Source organism: Rana temporaria, chromosome 9 (assembly GCF_905171775.1).
Source record: "Rana temporaria chromosome 9, aRanTem1.1, whole genome shotgun sequence".
NCBI classification, from domain to species: domain Eukaryota; kingdom Metazoa; phylum Chordata; class Amphibia; order Anura; family Ranidae; genus Rana; species Rana temporaria.
Window position 1 is genome coordinate 46,160,356 of NC_053497.1, and position 17,421 is coordinate 46,177,776.

Below are 17,421 nucleotides of genomic sequence, written 5' to 3' on the forward strand. Positions count from 1 at the left end.
ATTTGAGGATTAGGCCCCATGTGCCCACCTTCTGTGCTCAAGTGTCCGGTAAACTAACATAGGGAAAAATACATTTCAAACTTAGATAGAATAAAAAATGTAATAAACTTAATTCAAGAAAAAATCCAGTTGCCTCTCGAGGGGACTGGGAAGGAATTTTTTCACGTGCTGTAGCAGATTGGATCATGCTTTTCTGGGGGTTTTTCACCTTCCTCTGGATCAACTGTGAGTGAAGGATTGTGTATATGTGATTGTATGTTTTTTTTTTTATTGGTTGAACTTGATGGACTTGTGTCTTTTTTCAACCTGACGTAACTATATGTAACAATGCTGACAGGGGAATCCCTTCTGCCAGTACATTGTCTTCCATTCCAGCCGGGAGAAGACAGTGGCCCGGATTCAGAAAGAAGTTGGCGCCTGATTCATAGAATCAGATACGCCTCACAGTTGCCTAGATACAAGCGGCGTAAGTCTCCTACGCCGTCGTGCGTATTTACGCTGGCCACTAGGTGGCGCTTCCGTTGATTTCGGCGCCCAATATGCAAATTAGCGAGATACGCTGATTCAGAAACGTACGTCCGGCGCATTGATTTACGTCGTTTACGTAAGGCTTTTTCCGGCGTAAAGTTACCCCTGCTATATGAGGCGTAGCCAATGTTAAGTATGCACGTCGGGCCAGCGTTAAATTTTTCGTTGTTTACGTTGTTTGTGTAAGTCGTACGTGAATAGGGCTGTGCGTAATTTACGTTCACATCTAAAGCAATGACTATTTGCGGCGTAATTTGGAGCATGCGCACTGGGATACTTTCACGGACGGCGCATGCGCCGTTCGTTAGTAACGTCAATTACGTGGGGTCACGACTATTTAGCATACAACACGCCCCCTACCAGCCTATTTTGAATCATGCGGGCTTACGCCAACCCATATACGCTACGCCGTTGTAACTTCTGGCGCAAGTTTTTTCTGAATACGGGACTTGCCTCTCAAAGTTACGGCGGCGTAGCGTATATGAGATACGCTACGCCTTCCATAAAGATAGGCATTTGTATCTGAATCCGGGCCAATGATTATTGCTAGTGGCTATAGCAGCCGCTAATGATAATTGCAGGTTAAACCCAGCATGCTGGTTGTACCCAAGTTGATCGATCGATCTACTTGGTATGTTCAGCTTGCACATACACAGTTCCTACTGAACCGGCTGAGATTCAAACCATGTATGACCTGCCCAAGTGATGTCAGCAGACAGCGAACTTTAGGCCGTTGTCGAAAGAAGACAGGCCACAGGAGTGTAGAACTAAGTGCACTCCTGTGACCCACAGGAGAAGTAGGGCCAACAGAGTTTTGGCCCTACTTCACCTTTAAAGTGTATTTCCACTTTTGTATTTGTGTCAGCAGTAAGATGAAAAGAATACATAAAAGAATAAAAATGTGACATACTTAAGCCAGCCATAGATGGTTTTGGTCTTGGCCAGTTCAGCAATGACCGGCCGATATTCGATCCATGTATGTGCAGGCTTATCGTACCCAAGTTGATCCATCGTTCGACTTGGGTATAACCAGCAAGTCGGATTTCTAGCATGTGATTATTACCAGCCAATAAAGCCACTAGCAATTGTCACTGTATGACAAATCCCCACGCACCCTGTCGGGAGAACACAATAGCTCCATGGGAGGGATTCCCCATCAACACTGACTGTATTAATGGGGGAATCAAGCGGGTTGCAGGAAAGAAACATCACCTGTGGCCTGCCTTAGCGTATTTGACACCCAGAGTTGTTGTATATCACAAAAAATTTCTTCAGTAAAAATTTTAATATTTCATCAAGTGATAATGACCAGAAAAGAAATGCAGACAATGAAAATGGTAAGGACTCTACATTGGTGGTCAGTTGGAAAATGGCCCCCTTTACACTGGCGGTCAGAGTGAAACATGCTCCTTTCATTACTGGTCAATGGAAGGAATGCCACCCTCATAGATAGCCAAAAAGATCATTGGTGTCTTAATATCTGAGAGGCATACATTGTTATATCCTCACAAAACCCATAGAAACCACTGGAGGAACTATAGGATTTCACAGGTCCCAGGTTTGAGAAAAGTTGGTCTAGGGCAGTGTTTCTAAACCCTTTTTTGGTCAAGGCACCCCTTAAAATGATAGACAATCTCAAATCACCTTTTAAAATTACGGACAGCCTCGATGGCACCCCATTTTAAAATGTAAAAATCTATTCTAATAGCTTTACAGAATGCAGCAACATCCACACATGTAGGACACCCAACGTTAGAAGTGATTTATTCTTCCAAAGCAAATACACTTTTGCACACTGGTAATGACTACTATTCCAATGTTTCTCTTCTCCCTCAATTTCTTGCCATCACTCAGCTAATGTCACCCTAGTGCTAAGGGAGAGAGGCAGAGGAGGGTCAAACAAGTATTCGGTGGAGGCAATTGGTGTCTAGAATGATGTAATTGGTGTCAAGAAAGTCGTAATGGTGCATAATAAAAACCCATGGCTTTGTGTCACTAAAAGGCAGGCTTGATCCACCTGCTGGCCTGTATACAATTTTTCATGCATTTTTAGGCATTTTGCAAAGGCACCCCTGAAAAAACCTCCTCAAGGCACCCTTGTTGAAAAAGGCTGGTCTAGGGGAACCGTTTTACTTACTTTACCCCCCACTCCCCCGACAGACAGTGATTTTCTCTTCCCTCTAATGCTCCTGGTGGGCAAGCCCTTGGTGTCTTCATTCAAATAGCTAGATTCACATAGAGTTAGGTTGGGGTATCAGTAGATACGCCGACCTAACTCGGAATCTGCGCCAACCTAAGTTTAAGTGTATTCTCAAACAGAGATACACTTAAACCTATCTAAGATACGACGGCTTGCGCCGTCCTATCTTAGGGTGCAATATTTAGGCTGACCGATAGGTGGCGCTTCCATTGCGGTCGGCGTAGAATATGTAAATCACTAGATACGCCTATTCATGAACGTACGCCCGGCCGACGCAGTACAGATACGCCGTTTACGTAATGCTTTATCAGGCCTAAAGTTATTCCATCAAATAGTTGGAATAGTAATGTTAAAGTATGGCCGCCGTTCCCGCTTCGAAATTCGAAAATTTTACGTTGTTTGCGTAAGTCGTCTGTGAATAGGGATTTACGTCCACGTCGAAATCAATAGGACCGTGCGCTGTACTTAGCCGCAATGCACACTGGGAAATGTAGGCGGACGGCGCATGCGCCGTTCCAAAAAAATGTCAATCACATCAGGTCAAAGCAAATTATCATAAAACACGCCCCCTCAGCCTATTTTGAATTAGGCGCGTTTGCGCCCGCCACATTTACGCTACGCCGCCGTAAGTTAGGAGGCAAGTACTTTGAGAATACAGTACTTGCCTCTCTGACTTAAAGCGGCGTAGCGTAAATACGATACGCTACGCCGCCTTAAAGTTGCACAGGGCTACCTGAATCTAGCTAAATTATATCAGAGTGTGACCGAAGGACAAAGCATTCAAGAGAAGCAACTTTGGGGGACTAGTCGTACAGTGTGGGATTGAGGGATAATTGAACTAAAAATGCATTTAAATGGTATCTTAGGCAAAAGCCCCACTGCTACAGTTGTTTTTAGGATTCCCCGGAGTTCAGCTCTAAAATAAAGGGACTAAATGGATACTTCAGACATTTGCCCGGTGGTGCGGGGCACGCCTCATATAATTCGAAAAGCCGAGATCGTCAGCTAAATGGCTTTTCGAGACTGAGAAGACACACGTGTTTGTGGCTGCAAAAGGTGCCTTGCTACGTTATCTGCACTGTCGGCTCACACAGGATAGAAGCTCGGGGGGTCAGGTGACATCTCCGATAAAGCTGCATTTTATCACAATCAGTGTCACAAGCTGTTTGGATCTCTCTGTCTGTATCTCTCGAGATGTGTTCGGTCACCCAATCATGCATCGCTGCCATGTGTTTCTGAAAGGACATTCCCTGTCATTTTTCACTTGAAATCTAATCACAGACTGACTCGAGAGATGCATCACAAAGCCGAGCTATTACAGAGCCGAGTGTCAACCAATGCCTGTACACTCATTACTTGTGTTCCCGGCATCTGACTGCTACATCTTACATGCATTTATAAGTGGTCAGAAAACTCCACTTCAACTCCTGGTCTTAGAAATGAAAATGTAAAAAGCTGCCGCACAAAGATATAATTTTCTGGAAAACAAAAAATAACCCAGAGTGTTTTATTTACTTTGCAGTCCGTCGCATTTTAAAGGGTCAGTCAACCGAGAATTGGCCAATTCCACACTAGTACGACCTTCTAACCTGCAGAAGAGGCCTTAAAATGTGTTCATGGCTTTTTATTTTAGTGTACTTATTTTTCATTTTCAATTATTTATTATTTTTTTACTTTATAGATATAGACAGACCTAGAGGAACAGGGCAGTAGATTTTTATTTTCCTTGGGGTGATTAAGCTGCGGGAACCTGGACGAAAAAGATTAGGTAGTGTGTTGTACACTAGGAAAAATGTAAGTAATAGTGTAGTTGTGTATGTGGGCGGGGGGGCTTAAGACTTGAGTGCATATCACACAGAGTACAAGGGTCGGAGGGGCTTAAGACAAAGACTGCAGGGGCCAGGAGTGCATATCGCATGGAGTACAGAAGACAGGAGTGCGTAACACACATAGAGAGCAGGGGTCAGAGTACTTGAGCCAGCAGTGTGTAACAAAAAGTGTGAAGAGTACAGGGGTCAGGAATAAATAACTTTGGCATTTTACAGTAAGCGACGTTATTCCTTGGCTGGGTCATGTGACTGGCGCCAGGAAGAAGGAGCTTGTAAACTGACAAGATGCAGGAGAATTTTCTGCTTTAGTTGCCCGGTGCATCTGTCAGCACTAGCTATGCCCCTGTGCAGGAATAAAATTAATGGAGGGGCTACATGACTGGGGGGGGGGGGGGGGGTAGTCCCAAGTATATACCATTCAATCCAGCATACTGCCGACATGTACAGTATGCTGGGGTTTTTTTTTCGGTTTACATACCGTAGTATAGGTATTTTCCCCCCGGCTTCCGGGTAGTGAATCCCGCGGGAGTGGGTGTTCCTATTCAGAAACTAAGTGATTGACGTATGACAAAAGCTTCCCCCCGGCGCAAAATGCGCGTCACCAGTTTCCGAAAAAAGACGAACGTCGGTGCGCAGGCGCCGTATAGCGCCGTATAGAGCCGACTCGTAGTTCGGCTTCTTTCGGAAACTGGTGACGAGCATTATGCGCCGAGGGGGAAGCTTTTGTCATACGTCAACCACTTAGTCTCTGAATAGGAATGCCCACTCCCGCGGGACTCACTACCCGGAAGCCGGGGGGGGGGGGGGGAAATACCTATACTACGGTATGTAAACCGAAAAAAAAACAGCATACTGTACATGTCGGCAGTATGCTGGATTGAATGGTATATACTTGTTTTTAGGGTGAACCTCCGCTTTAAAATGTTTCTGGATAGTAAGTAAGAGACCTTACCTGTTTGGAGTCTTACAGTCAAGTGGTTGGGAGGAGCTGTGGGTCTTGCCGGAAGATTTTTTCACCCCTCCCTTGTTTGTCTGCTAGGTTGGATTTTTTAGAAAGACTTGTCATGGCAGCCTGGTGGGTATTGGGTCTTTGAGCGTCTGTGGAATAGTGGGATGATTACAAAATGTGGGGCACATCTGGTGGTGTAATATTCCCACTTGGTCCTTGGGCAGACAGAAAATGGTCAGTCTGGAGCTGTCCTTGAGCTGGTGTGGTGCAGTTGGGGATAGGGTTGTATCTTAGATTAGTGCACACCAAAGACTCTTAGAATACAACAGTTGTCATGTTATTTGCTTTGGTTATTTTTCTTAAATTGTTAATTGCTTTATTAGTTAATAAAGGGCTGCTGTGGCTATATAAAATCCATGTTGCACAGTCTACGTATTTATTGGGGATTACTGGGGGGGGGGGGAGCAATTGACAACTCCAGCAGTCATGATTGCTGAGGCGCAATAGGCCTAGGTACAAATCAACTGTAACATAATGGGACAAAACCCCAAACCTTGCCCCTTCACCCCATTTAATAAGCACACTTACAACCATTAGGTTGGAAAGGGCAAGGCCACAGCTTTATTTAAATTCCAGCACATACCATATGAACACTTTAAACCAGTGCCAGTCACAGTTGTACTTTGAGCACGCAATTTCAAAAGGGGCCTGTCCTTACCATAAGTGCTGGATAGACAGCCTACTTCCAGTCTTCCATCAAGAGCATAGCCCATTACAGCAACTTTTAAGCTGGCAAGGTCAAGAAACCGCAGCAAGCTGTGACATACCATAAAGAAAAAAGGGGCTGGAGGGTGGGCAGCTCTTCCAGCCGCGTTCTTCAAAAGACCCAGAATTTCCTGGGGCAATACTTTTCTGAGCTCAGGCCCAGCCCATCCCATCCCCCATAGTTCCACCAATCCTTGGTGACCGATCACCCACCTTGTCCGGCACCTGGCCATGCCCTCATCAGTCAAGGCTCTCTTTCCCTATAGGGGCTCAAGAGGCCTTGATGAGGATGATAAGGCCAAAAGTAGGTATACAGTACTGACTGAGTCATGTTTAGTCTTTTAAGTGCAACATCTCTAGAACTTGTCCCTGACATTATGACACAGTTGGACCCCTTTCATACGGGCACCTCCACTAAGCGGAATCCGCTTGTACAGCGAGGGATCTCTTTGATGATCCCTGCTCAGCAGACGAATGATAGGTCTGTGTTTGCTTCGCTATGCAGAGCAGACACAGTGCTGTTCTCCTCTATGGGGCAATCGGATGGAAGCGGACATCCTGTCCATTTTTATCCGTTCCGATACACCAGACGGTGGGGGCATAGGATCGGGATGGGATCGGATGCTGGCGGACGTCAGCAGACATGTGTCCGCTGACATATGCCGATCCATAGAAAAGACTGGAGGGTCCGATCAGGTCCGCCTAAAAAAAACTGACCTGAACGAAAGGCCCATGTGAAAGAAGCCTTAAGTTTCTTAGGTGCTTGATATGCTACATTCCTGGATCCTGTCTCTGCCACTGTGACACACAGTAACACACAAGTTCCAATTGTGAAAAAAACTCCTTGAATTTGTCCACTGTGTGGTGATCCCCTTAATTTTTTTTATCCTTTTACTATGCTCCTCCCAAAAGTCCAAAGTTGTCAAGTCGGGTGGACATGGTGGACAGTCAACGGTGTTGTCAAAGTAATTCTGTACCAACAAAGCAAAATGAGGAGGGGTGCCCTAGTCATCCATTGTTATCGCATATGCTGACCATATGGTGAATATGCAGCATCTAACGACAGCAAAGGCCAAACAAGTTAATATTTTTACCTATTAATTAGTGCCATTAAATTTGGTAGAGGACAATGGTGAATAGTACACCTAAAGCATTGCCATTTACCAATAATAACACCAGATGCTGATAGCATTTACTGTCAAAAGAACAACACCTGGGTGGGCTCCTAGCGCAATGAAATCTTTGGCCCGGATTCACAAAGCACTTGCGCCAACGTATCTCCAGATACGCCGCGTAAGTACAAATATGCGCCGTCGTATCTGTGCGCCGTACCCACAAACTAAGATACGCCTAAAAACAGGCTTAATCCCGCCAACGTAACTTGCCTACGCCGGCGTAGGGTGGGCGCACATTTAAGCTGGCCGCATGGTGGCGCTGCCATTGATTAGCCATTCAAATATGCAAATGAGGAAAATACGGCGATTCACGAACCTTCGCCCGCCTGACGCAGGCTACGGGAGATGCGCGTAAGTTGTACGTCCGGCGTAAAGTTAGGCCCCATAAAGGAGGTGTAACTCAGCAGCAGACATGTAAAGGTCTGCATCAGGGAACAGAAGTCGGCGGTTTTTACGTCGTTAACGTTGGACGTGTGTCCGGATGGGCGCAGATAACGTTCCGGCGTATCTTAGGCAGTTGTTCCCACGTGGTTATGAGCATGCGCACAGGGATGCATCCACAACACGACGCATGCGCAGTTCGTTCAACCTACTTTTCTGGCTCTCAAACCATCATTTGCATGGGGTCATGCTTCATTTGCATGGCTTTGCATGGGGCAAGCCCACTTCCACCTACGCCGGCCTGCGCCTTCGAAATATACGCCACTCCGATGCAGCTTTGGGAGCACTGGCTTCCTGAATGCAGTGCTTGCCTCTCTGCGCTGCGTCGGCGTAGCGTACAGGAGATACGCTACGGCGGCATAAATGTGCGCCGCTGTCTGTGAATCCGGGCCTTTGTTTTTGGATTATCTACTGAAACAGTAATGCTGCATTTTACATGGACAGAACTGTATGGAGGAAGGGGAGAAATGAGAAGGACTCATTCAGTTATGTGTGCACATTCCTGCTTGAGCAATTGAGCTCTGTAAACAACGGGTTTTTACAACAAAGGTGCACATATAGGTACACACACACACACACACACACACACACACACACACATATATATATATATATATATATATATATATATATATATATATAAAATCATATTTTTAGCTTTACCATTCAACAAACATTGGCAGTGGGACACAACTTTACTGACCTTTACAAGTCTAAATAGTTTACCCTCCTGTCATTCATCCAACCACAACCTGGAGCTGCTGTACAAATATATATTATTTTTCATTTATAATCTGAAAGTTAAGATAACAAAGTCATCACACTTGAAATAAATCAAAGTCTTGTAGTTTCTCAATCTCCAGCCTTAATAATTCATTACCTCTCATTTCAGCCCCTGGCCCAAAGCTACTTTAAGGTCTTAGAAGGTAAGAGGCAATGATCCCCTATACCAGCAAGAAATTCACAAGAGGCTTTGTACAATAAATGTTACAATACATTCATTAAGCTCAAGAGAACAACACCAACTCTCCAATTTTCTAGATTCCTAGAAATACAGATTAAAAGGAATTAATCATTTTAGTTTTAACCTTAGTGATTACCCTTACAAGGAGAAGTCCTCACCTTCAACAACAATTATTTTAAAGGGAACCTATAATAGCTTTTGGTCATTTATATTTGATGTTGCTTTATATAAATTGATGTTTTTAAAAACTATTTAAATAAATTATTGTAAGCACAGCCTGGTTTCTAACAAAAGATTTTTCTACTGTGTTGTACAGGATCAGGAATGGACATTCTGCTGTTTGTGCAATCTAATGTGCTACTAATAAAAATGATTTTACTGCAGAAACTGTAATCTGTGCCTCAAAAAAGCAGGTACTGTCTGTGGGCGGAGTCTGGCTGCGTCCAAAGGCGTACTCACCAATGTCTAGGAGCAGGCAGTGGCTGTGGTCATGTGAAGAATCAAACATTATGGCAGCCCCCGACTCAGAGAACTTTTTCCTTCCGGTACCCAGACCCCCCCCCCCCCTGTAGCTAGTGATCAGGCCTTAGATCCTGGAATGCTGGTATGTTCCCAGTGACCAGAGGAGACGGACAGTTAGAGTGGAGCCTGTGAGCCTGGCCTTCTCGTCCGAGTCTGTCCTCCCCGGTTTTGTCCCCGGATTGGATTTGAACAGGTGCTGGGGCAATTTCAAAGACAGTCAGTGCAGAATAAAAAAAAAATACCCCTCCACGCTCCACCGCTCCTACTAGCTTAGGGGGGGGGGGGGGGGGGGATTTTTTTTCCATTATCTGTGCCCCTTTCTGATGAACGTGCTGTTTGGAGCGGAGGGAATATTTCATCAGTTTCGGGTGCATGCCCATTCAGCTCCGCTAGCATGTTCTTCTGCCTTGGCTCAAGTCACTGGTCAGACGCCTGCCTGCTTATCTCCTTGCCTTCCTTGGGGGAGTGATCTCAATCTGGGGACCCACAGATGATTACACCCACTACTGCACTAAACACTCCCAGCCCCAGATCAAAACAAACAGGCCTAGCCTAAAGTACAGGCCGGCCTAAATTTGCCTGCACTAACAGCTTAAACATAGAAAATTCCTATTCTAGCACCTACCTAAATAGAGGGTGCTACATAACTATGGATCTTAATAATGGTATATTGATTATTTAGTATGGAAATGCTTGTCTATGTGAAGGAGGTTCTGTGTTTTTATAGGGTCAGACTGCTTGGTTTAATTCTGCTCAAACAAGAACTCTTAAAGGGGTTGTAAAGACAAAAATATTTTCCTCTTAAATTAAAGTGTGACAGTAGCTGATAAAGTAAAAAGTAATGTTTTGCATTATAACTAGTTTGATACCTGTTGAAATCGAGCTGTTTTATTCACCTCCGTCACTCCTGAATCGATATTCTCACTGACTTCCTGGTTTGCGGTGCACATTCATTCTTGCTACATCACGGCCTAATGAGAACTACAGTTCCCATTAGGCTTAGCCTCCATGCCTGTGAGGGATAAGAGAGCATCTTCACGCAGGGCTGTAGTCATAGGGATGGGGTGAGCACATTCTGCTTTCCACCATGCAAAACGGCTCAGATGCTGGTGGAAAGCAAGAAGAGGAGAGACAGGAAATGGCATTTTCAAACCTGGATTACTGTATTTTGGAGGTCAAAAGGAAAAACGAGGTAAGTGATATTTAAATGCTCTAGCTTACAGCAATCAATTAATCTAATAAAAAACAAACCTTTATTGTTCCTTTAATCCCTGTACACACAGTCGGGAATCCCGTCAGGAATTTTTTTTTCGGTTTTCCTGACTGGATTCCTGGCAAACTTGCCTTGCAAAGCTGTGCATACAGACGGCTACTCAAAAGAACGGCCATTCTTTTGAATGACAAGAACGCGGTGACATCATCAACTACGACGAGCCGGCACTCGTCACATTCGATGCCGTCGCCGCCATCTTGCTACACCCCACACTAACCTTGTATGCTACCGCGCATGCGTCGTAGTCTTATCGAGCATGCGTGGGTTTACCTCAGACAGGTAAGCATACAGACAACCGTTTTTCTCGGCAGGAAACACTCTGCCGAGAATCCCGACGGTAAAATAGAGAGCAGGTTCTCTATTTTTCCCGGGCAGTTTTTCTGTCGGAAAAAACTGCTAGGGAGCATACACACAGCCGGGATTCCCAGCCAAATGCTCTCCTGGCAGTTTACCTGTCAGAAAAACTGGTTGTGTGTAAAGCCCCGTACACACGACCGAGTTTCTCGGCAGAATTCAGCCAGAAACTCGATCGGAGCTGTATTCTGCCGAGAAACCCGGCCGTGTGTACACTTTTGGCCGAGGAAACCGACGAGGATCTCGTTGGGCCAAATAGAGAACATGTTCTCTATTTCCTCGTTAGTCAACGGGGAAACTTGGCTCGCCGAGATCCTCGGCGGCTTCACAATGAACTTGACGAGCAAAACGATGTGTTTTGCCCGTCGAGTTCCTCAGACTTGTGTACGGGGCCTATGAGGCTTGATAGTCTGGTGATAGGATAAGGTTTGGGCAATAGTGGTTTAGGTAAAAGTGTATTACAGGCAGAAGGTCAAGATGGGCAGCACATGACTGATTGTAGTATCAACAGATCAGGCCAAGGTCATAACCCGGGAGGCAGACAGGTTCTCAGAGAGGTGGATGTACAGTTCTTGATATACAGATCTGGATATACAGGTCAACATACACAGGTCAGGATTCAGAAATCCTTGCAAATAAGCAGCAACAACATTTTCGCAGGTACTCCTGAGTAAAGGTTTTTGTTGTAGTTAGCATTCTGTAACATGGCTCTGGGTAATGTTGGAGACACACTTTCAGCCTGCAGTATTCAATTAGGCCGGCAGATGATGCAGCACAGTAGGAAGAAAATGTTGGCTTTAAGCCACTCACAAGGTCAAAAGACCAGCAGCTTCCAAGGCAGGGTAATTGGGAACCAGATCCCACCAGTATATAGGATGAATATCCTAAACTGTACCCTGTAGGCCAGACTTAAAGCTGAGAGAAAAGCCGGCTAATTAAATGTAAATCTGTAGCTGTGATAATAAGAATTTCTGTGAAATAAAGTGTGCTAGGAAATGTCATAACTTGCATCAGAATGATTGATGAATATTTTATTTCCAAAGCAGCGGATCCTCTTAAAATGAACACAAATAATGGTAATCATTGACCTGCTAACCCCATTTCAGCTGCATGTTCATTCAATTAACTTTGAATTGAAGTGGGTCTATAATGTTTACATAAAGCTAAAAAAAGAGTAATAGTGGAGCTGAAATTCTTTTTTGTTTTCAATCTCTTTTTAATAAATTGATACACATTTTACATAATACATATACGTAAACGTTCATATATATTCTATCTTTGCATATTATCCTGTTTTCCTTACATGGGATCTTATGCCGCGTACACACGATCGGAAATTCTGACATGAAAAGTCTGATGTGAGCTTTTGGTCGGAAATCCCGACCGGGTGTAGGCTCCATCGGAATTTTTCTACTGGAATTTCCACCAAGAAAAATTTGAGAGCTGGTTCTCAAATTTCCAACAAAAAAGTTCTTGTAGGAAATTCTGATCGTCTATATGCAATTCTGACGCTCATGCATGCTCTGAATCAATTCTGACGCTCATGCATGCTCTGAATCAATTTGACGCATGCTCGGAATCATTGAGCTTCATTTTTCTCGGCTTGTTGTAGTGTTGTACGTCACCGCGTTCTTGACGGTCGGAACTTGGTGTGACCGTGTGAATGCAACACAAGTTTTCTTGACGGATTTTCCGATCGCAAAAAAGGGTAGAAAAATAGGGTCTATTCCCTTTATTCTTTTCCCTTGTTATTTTCCCGGGGCTTCATTGTTCTATCTACTCCATTCATTCGTTCTACTCACATAATAAAAAAAAAGGAGGGACAGGCGGGAAACCCCTTTCCCTTTTTCTCCCGCCAATTCCTCCCTCCTTCATTCCCTGGTGGGAAGTTTTTTCATTCATAAATATTTTATTAGACTCTTTGATGAGAGCACTGAATGGCACTGATTGACTGCACTGGTGAGCCCTGTTGGGATTGCACTGATAATCAGGATACTGATAATCAGTGCCCTGATTATCAGTGCTGATGTCCATTTAACACCAGCCGTTTATCGGCTTTCTTCTCCTCTCCTCACGCTGATAGTGAAAAAAAAGACAATAACTGGCTTGTGTTGACATCCATGATCAGCTGTCATTGGACACAGCTGATCATGTGGTAAAGGGCTGCTATGATTGGCCCTTTACCCTGATCTGTGATCAGCTTTAGATCATGGAAGGACATCAATAGATGCCCTTCCAGCAAATTAAGCCCGCGCTGTAGCTGTCATTCGGCTATAGCGCAGGCAACCACAGGTTAAGTGCTGGTCCACACCAGATGCAGTCCAGTGAAATTATTTTTTTGCATCAAAAACGCAAAATACGTGGACCGTAGATCATATGGGTTCCAATGGCATAGTTCACACCAGTGCAGTCAGTTCCAATGCAGAAAGTGCTCATTTAGACTTGCTGATTTGGATGTTAAAAGTGTGTGGTTAAGCCATGTTTTTTGACACTCCCGAGTCCCAACCAAACCCCTTAGGCAGGCCATACATGGGTCGAATTTTGAAAGAATTTTTTTACAAAAATCTTATCTAAGAATTTTCGTTCGTATTCCGCACCAATAGTGGGCTGCAGCAACAGCCGATTTTTGTGCGGCCATTGAATTTGAGTAAACGGACATGTTGGAAATTTTTTGAAAAACGACGATTTTCTAATCAATGATAGGAGAATCGTGCGAGAAATGTAATCGAAAAAGAAATGGGCATGTTCAAGAAAAGAAAATTCCTGGAAAGAAAAGAAGATTCACAGCCACGAAAATTCTTTTCTGTAGCAACATGAGGTGAAATTGAAGGCTTGGTTGGTCGAATTTCGAAAATCACTAAGGGCACCATCGGATCACAAAACGCACAAATTTTCGAAATTTCGACCATGCCTTAGGCCTCGTACACACGACCGAGAATCTCGTTGTAAAAGAAACATTGTTTTCCTCGACGAGTTTCTTGTCAGGCTTGTCGAGAATCTTGTCAAGCTTTCTTTGCATACACACTGTCAAGACAAAATCTCGTCATTCTCAAACGCGGTGACGTACAACACGTACGACGGCACTATAAAGGGGAAGTTTGATTCCACTGGCACAACCCTTGGGGCTGCTTTTGCTAATCTCATGTTACCGCTTGTTAAGTAAAAATTTGGTAAGAGACGATTCGCGCTTTTCAGTCTGTTACAGCGTGACGAATGTGCTATCTCCATTACGAACGCTACTTTTGCCGAAGGTGCGCTCTCGTCTCATACTTTATTCTGAGCATGCGCGCGTTTATAAGCATACACACAAACTTGTTTCTCGTAGTAAACCAGCCCGACGAGAAACACGACGAGGAAATTTAGTTTTCCGACGAGAAAAAAGAGAACATGTTCTCTTTTTTTCTCTTCGAGATCCACGACAGTTGTCTCGACGAAAAACATACACACGACCGTTTTCCTCAGCAAAAAAGCTCTGCCACCAATTTTTTTAAAGGATTTTGTCAAGGAAAACGGTCGTGTGTACGAGGCCTCAGGGTTGTTTCACATTACAATTTCTGCATTAGGCATGTGGGTCGAATTTCAAATGATTTTTCTTTTGAAAATCGTATCTAATGTGTGTGTTGGCTGTTGGCTCAAACTTGTGCTGCATACACACGACCGTCAAGAACGTGGTGACGTACAGTACACTACAACGAGCCGAGAAAAATTAAGTTCAATGATTCTGAGCATGCATCTAATTGATTCTGAGCATGTGTCATTTTTTGCGCGTCGGAATTGCATACAGACGTTTGGAATTTCCGAACTTTTCTTGTCGGAAAAATTGAGAAACAGCTCTCAAATATTTGCTGTCGGAGCCTACACACTGTCGGAATTTCCAACAAAAAGCTCACATCAAACTTTTCTTGTCAGAAATTTCCAACCGTGTGTACGCGGCATAAGAATTTTCATTTGAATTTCCCATCATTAATGGGCTGCAGCAAAAGCCAATTTTCGAGCGGCCATCGAATTTGAGTAATCGGGGCAGGTTGTAAATTTTTCGAAAAACTAACGAGTTTCGAATTAGTGATGGGAGAATTGTCCGAGAAATGTAATCGAAAAAGAAATTTGCTTGTGCAAGAAAAGAAAATTCCCGGAAATAAAAGAAGATTCCCAGCCACGAAAATCCTTTTCTGTGGCAACATGAGGTGAAATTCAAGGTCAAATTTTGAAATCAATGGTGGCACCATCGGATCACAAAATGCACAAATTCCAACACAACCGTCTTGGCTGGCACTGAGACATACAAAATTCTTCTACCTTTCTTGGTTGCTGTCTGACCCCTATTAATTATGGCCAAATAGAGAATACATGGTCAACGCTACTCCTTTAGGCCCCTATGAGGCCCCGTACACACGAGGAGACATGTCCAATGAAAACGGTCCGCGTACCGTTTTCATCGGACATGTCTCCTGGGAGCTTTTGGTCTGATGTGTGTACACACCATCAGACCAAAATCCCCGCGGACAGAGAACGCGGTGACGTAGAAGACACTGACGTTCTAAAACACGGAAGTGCAATGCTTCCACGCATGCGTCGAATCAATTCCACGCATGCGCGGGATTTCGGGACGCTGGTTACACGTCATAACCAGCAGACATGTCCGATTAGGTGTACTAACCATCGGACATGTCCGACGGACATGTTTCCAGCGGACAAGTTTCTTAGCTTGCTAAGAAACTTTTGTCCGCTGGAAACCTGTCCGCTAGGCCGTACACACGGTCGGACATGTCCGCGGAAACTGGTCCGCGGACCAGTTTCAGCGGACATGTTCGACTGTGTGTACGCGGCCTGACCCTTATTCGACCTGTCCCACAATTTGTGATGACAAAGTAGCATGACAAGTCGTTTACCATGATTTCCAATGAAAACCATTCATATTAGTACGACTTCAAGTCTTTCCAACTTCAAAGTAGTCCCTGTACAGTAGTGTGAAAGGGGCCTTAATCTATTTATCTGTCTGTCTATCTATCTATCTATCTATCTATCTATCTATCTATCTATCTATCTATCTATCTATCTATCTCAGATAATCTGCGCTTAGGCAGTAATTGAATAGAGGGGCCCAAAATTGCTCTTCAACAAGGGCCCTTTGGTGACTATAACAATTGGGAATTAGCTGGTGGATTTTCATGGTGCATGTCAATTAAATTAGCACAATTTAAGGCACTATAAATCCATAGCTGTCATGTTGGCCTACAATACACAATAATATATTCTAATGTTTGGATAATTCTATAATTCTTCCCCATCGCATACAACACACAATGATAGATGCATTTTGTTCCATATTGTTCAGTAAATTGATCTATCTAGAAGACAGCGGCAAGAACAAACGGCCTAATTACCCCTGACTTGATCCCGCTATAACCAGGTGCAAGATTAGAAATAAACTAGATAGTTCTCCGCGTACTGTACATTCTGCTTTAAATGACCTTTAGATTCGATGAAGGAGTCTTGAAGACAAACGTGTCTGACACAACCATCAATTGTGTTAATATCTCCTTTTCTGCAGCCACTCGCTGGAGGCAGCCCAGCAGCTGAGGCCTCCACAGATTATAGGTCCCCGGCGCAGGATCCGGCATCGTTAACCTTCTGTCCTTTGTCTTCTGCCATAGAACGTCCCCACAAAGAAGACAAATGAAGCCTATTAATATCCCACAAAAAATACAGCTTGTATCACCAAGAATTTTTTCATACCCAGACCACTGTCAAGGTTCATCCTACTCAAACTGTAATTTACCTTTGTCAGTTAATTCCAGGAAAATTCCCAACACCAATGGTTGCTGAAGATAGATTTGTTAAAATTAAAGTATATTTCTGTTAAAAATCATATTTTTCGTTTTTATAGAGTGGGGAAGGGTTAGACTCTCTGTCAAGTTTTATTGCCGTCTGTGTTCCCATTTGCTAGATTCACCCTTCTATGGTGACAAATGTCAATGAGAAAGAAAATTTGGGTGTTGGGCATGGCCTTCACGTAAACTGGGGAAAATAATTATTTGATCCCCTACAGATTTTATAAGTTTGTCCACTTACAAAGAAATTAAGGTTCCATAATTTTTTATCATAGGTGTATTTTAAATAATAGAGACAGCATATCAACCAAAAATCCAGAACAAAAAAACACATGATATATATAAGAAGGCCAGTATGGTGGCCTGAGTTTATGGGAGGGGCCCGGAGGGTATTTAAGCAGCCCACTCACCCATGCTCTTTGTCGGTTCAGTGTGCGGTACTACACGTCACTGGGCCAACTATTCCCAGCTCACCTCATGTCCGTGAGTCTGCGCATTCAATTGCATTCGACACCCTCCCGCCCTTCCCTTTTTCAGGGCACTTCTCAGCATATCCTTCTTCAATTAACTACCCATTACTTACCTTGGGT